We start from the raw sequence: 3,570 nt of genomic DNA on the forward strand, positions 1-3,570 counted from the left end.
TCGTACGTTGGTTTGCGTGCAGCCAGCAGCAACAGCCTGGTTGATCAGGCGCTGATCCACCAGGAGGCCTGGTCACAGACCGGGCCGCGGGGGCGTTGACCCCCGAAACTCTCTCCAGGTAAACTCCAGGTAAACTCCAGGTGTGTATCGATGAATGATTGTAGGGGCTTACACAGTGGAATTTGCGACTGTAGTTTATACAGTGGTATGTGTGACTGTAGTTTACATAGTGGGATGTGCGACTGTGGCTTAATGACTGTAACACCGGACTGAAACAGTATGTGACTGTATAGTGTACCAACTTCTGGTGGATCTGGTTGCTACTCACGCTCCGCTAACATTTAGACGCCATTATTACACTTGATGATGGTATGGTAAGTCGCAATCCGTCAAATTTTGCTGATAAAAGAGAAACTAACTTAAGTTAGCGTAGCCTAACCTTACCACTGCCTAACCTAAACCTAACCTCTCATAGCCTAACCTAACCTAGCGTAACCTAACATAACTTAACGTAAACCTAAAGTAGCATAGCCTAACTTAACCTTAATAACAAGAGTTGTGAACGTTTGCTTAAAAGCGACTGACACCCTAGAAGACCTACATGTTTAAGTGTCGTGAAGGTCCCGGAACCAGCCTCATGTCACCGAGGAATCCCAAACAATAGTTTGATACATGATGAAAATTTATCAGTGATTGATTTGAATAGCGATAAGGTGTTATCAGAGCCACCACGACCAGTGTTCCCTCTCAAGGGACTATCACAGAACCAGCTGCTTCACTTAGCGTCCAGAACTGTGGGTCGGACTGAGGACGGTTCTCATCTGGAGAAAACTCTCGTTCTTTACGAGGTTCTGAATTTCTGCAAACTCGTTTGTTGTTTTAAGATTTATTTTGCGTGAGAGATGCATAACTTGTTTTCTTCCCACTTGGGAAATACATCCAGATCTCTCGAGCAGTTGTTAGCGTGCATTGATTAAAGTGTCTTGCAAGTTGTTGACGGATATTTTAATTGAACTACGGGTGTTTATAGACGTTCTGTGAGGTGATGGCAAATGTTTTCAGAGTAATATTACCCCTGAATGTACACGGATATTATGTGTTGACAATGGTGTATTATCCGTGGACATCAAGATCAAGACACCAATGATGAACACAGTAGTGATGAACTCGTCAGTGATGAACACAGCAGTGATGAACACATCAGTGATGAACACAGCGGTGATCTCTCAGAGTCATGACAGATGCTCCGCTTGCTATTAAGTTTTCTCCTTGTTGAAGCAAGACCGGTGCTTGCTACGCTGTTCTACACATCTGGTTACAGGTGTTCCAGCTTGATCAATATTTACAGGTGCTTGTCAACATACAGCTGGCAACTAGTCAAATTATATATATATATATATATATATATATATATATATATATATATATATATATATATATATATATATATATATATATATATATATATATATATATATATATATGTATAGTAATGTATACAGAGGAAGGGGTTACTAGCCCTTTGGAAAATTACATTTATCTGAATGTATCATTATGTACATAACAGTAAATGAACAAAGATAATTATTATTTATCAGTTAGACAAGTAGGAATTTGGGACACCTAGGTCGCAAAAAATGTCCCCCTTCGATACCTACCACTGTCATATCCACAAGTTGCTCTGGACCTATTAATTACAATTGAAATATACATACACCAGTTATTCTGGTAAATATATAAATTTGTGGACTGTATATTAAAAATAATAAATGATTATATATATATACATAACAGAAGGAGAATATTTTAAAATCACTCACCAATTTGACTGGAGATTAAGATTTATCATACTCAGAAAACCTCACTGTCTATCTATGAAAATAACACTGGCCAGGTTACAACATAAGACTTATCTGAGGTTCCTGGAGCTGTCTTGTCCAGTCGCCTGATACTCAAATTATGCAGGAATGCACATTCAACAATTTTGCCTCCTATTTGAGAGGTGTCAGCCCAATTTTAACCTCTTGAGCACGAAAAATTCTTCCCATTACTAATGTCTGCTACTCAATTCAAAAACAAAAATGGCGAGTGTCTTCTGCGCAGGTGCAGAAAATTTCCCATTTTTTATGACAAATATTATTAAATACAGTATGGCCATCTATTTACATATAACTACCGTATTTCTGGAAAATATATACAGTATTTTCCACAAGCCCCTTGCTCCCGGCATTTTAGTCACCACTTAAGACATGCATGGCTTACGGAGGAAGAATTCTGTTCCACTTCCCCATGGAGAATAGAGGAAATAAAAAAGAGCAAGAACTATTAAGAAAATGGTAGAAAACCCAGATAGGTATGTATATATATACATGTACATGCATGTGTAGTGTGACCTAAGTGTAAGTAGCATTAACAAGATATACCTGTTATCCCACATGTTTACGAGATAGAAAAAAAGACACCACCTAGGTGCCCTGTGGCCTGCTGGCCAAAACTCTCACTTCACGCGGTAAGGGCCCGGGTTCGATTCCTGGTGAAGGGGTAGAAACATTGGACGTGTTTCCTTACACCGGTTGTCTATGTTCACCCATCAGTAAAATGGGTACCTGGGTGTTAGTTGACTGGTGTGTGTCGCATCCTGGGACAAAACTGACCTAATTTGCCCGAAATGCTCTGTATAACAAGTGGCTTTCTATACAGTAGTATGTTATTGATGTCAGTTAGAACTGTATACCTTGTACATACACAAATAAATAAATAAATAAATATATATATATATATATATATATATATATATATATATATATATATATATATATATATATATATATATATATATACATATATATATATATATATATATACATACAGTGGACCCCCGAGTTTCGTGATTAATCCGTTCCAGAGAGCCTGCCGAAGGTCGAAATTCACGAAACTCGAAACCATTTTCCCCATAAGAAATAATGGAAATAAAATTAATCCATTCCAGACACCCAAAAATATTAATATAAAATAGTTTTTTTCAAATTAAATAAAGATTTACATAATGAAAACAATCGGAAATCAAGTACATGCATTTAAAATAAATAATAATAACATTACACTTACCTTTACTGAAGACTTCTGGGTGGATGGAAGATGGGAGGAGGGGATAGGAGGAAGGTGTACACTATTGAAGGAGAATCTCCTTCCATTAGGACTTTAGGTAGCATGTCCTTATCTGGGGTTACTTCCCTTCTTCTTTTAATGCCACTGGGAACAACTTGAGAGTCACTGGACCCCTGGCACAAAATATCTATCCAGAGAGGTCTTTTTCTGGGGTTTCTTTAAGATTTCCCTGAAGTGGGACACAACACTGTCATTGTACATGTTGCAGATACGGCTTGTTTCAGCTTGGTCAGGGTGATACTTTTCAACAAAACTTTGCAACTCATTCCACATTCCACACATGTCCTTAATCACTGAAGAAGGCACCTCATCCACTCCCTCTTCCTCCTCCTCTGAAGCAAGTTCATCGGCTGTGGCCTGATGCTGTTCCAGTTGAAGCTCTTGCAGTTCATCAGTGGTTAG

The 3,570-nt window shown here is 38.3% G+C and overlaps 1 protein-coding gene across 1 annotated transcript in view; it reads left to right on the top strand.

Annotated features, from left to right (window-relative positions):
- The first annotated feature begins 627 nt into the window (after positions 1–627).
- Positions 628–3,570, top strand: part of LOC128684874 (uncharacterized) — a 48,780-nt gene continuing 45,837 nt past the window's right edge. Inside the window, exon 1 of the mRNA XM_053771197.2 lies at positions 628–848. The gene's annotated coding sequence lies outside the window, so the exon portion shown is untranslated. The remainder of the gene's footprint in view (positions 849–3,570) is intronic.

The sequence above is a fragment of the Cherax quadricarinatus genome, chromosome 5, assembly GCF_038502225.1.
Source record: "Cherax quadricarinatus isolate ZL_2023a chromosome 5, ASM3850222v1, whole genome shotgun sequence".
NCBI lineage: Eukaryota > Metazoa > Arthropoda > Malacostraca > Decapoda > Parastacidae > Cherax > Cherax quadricarinatus.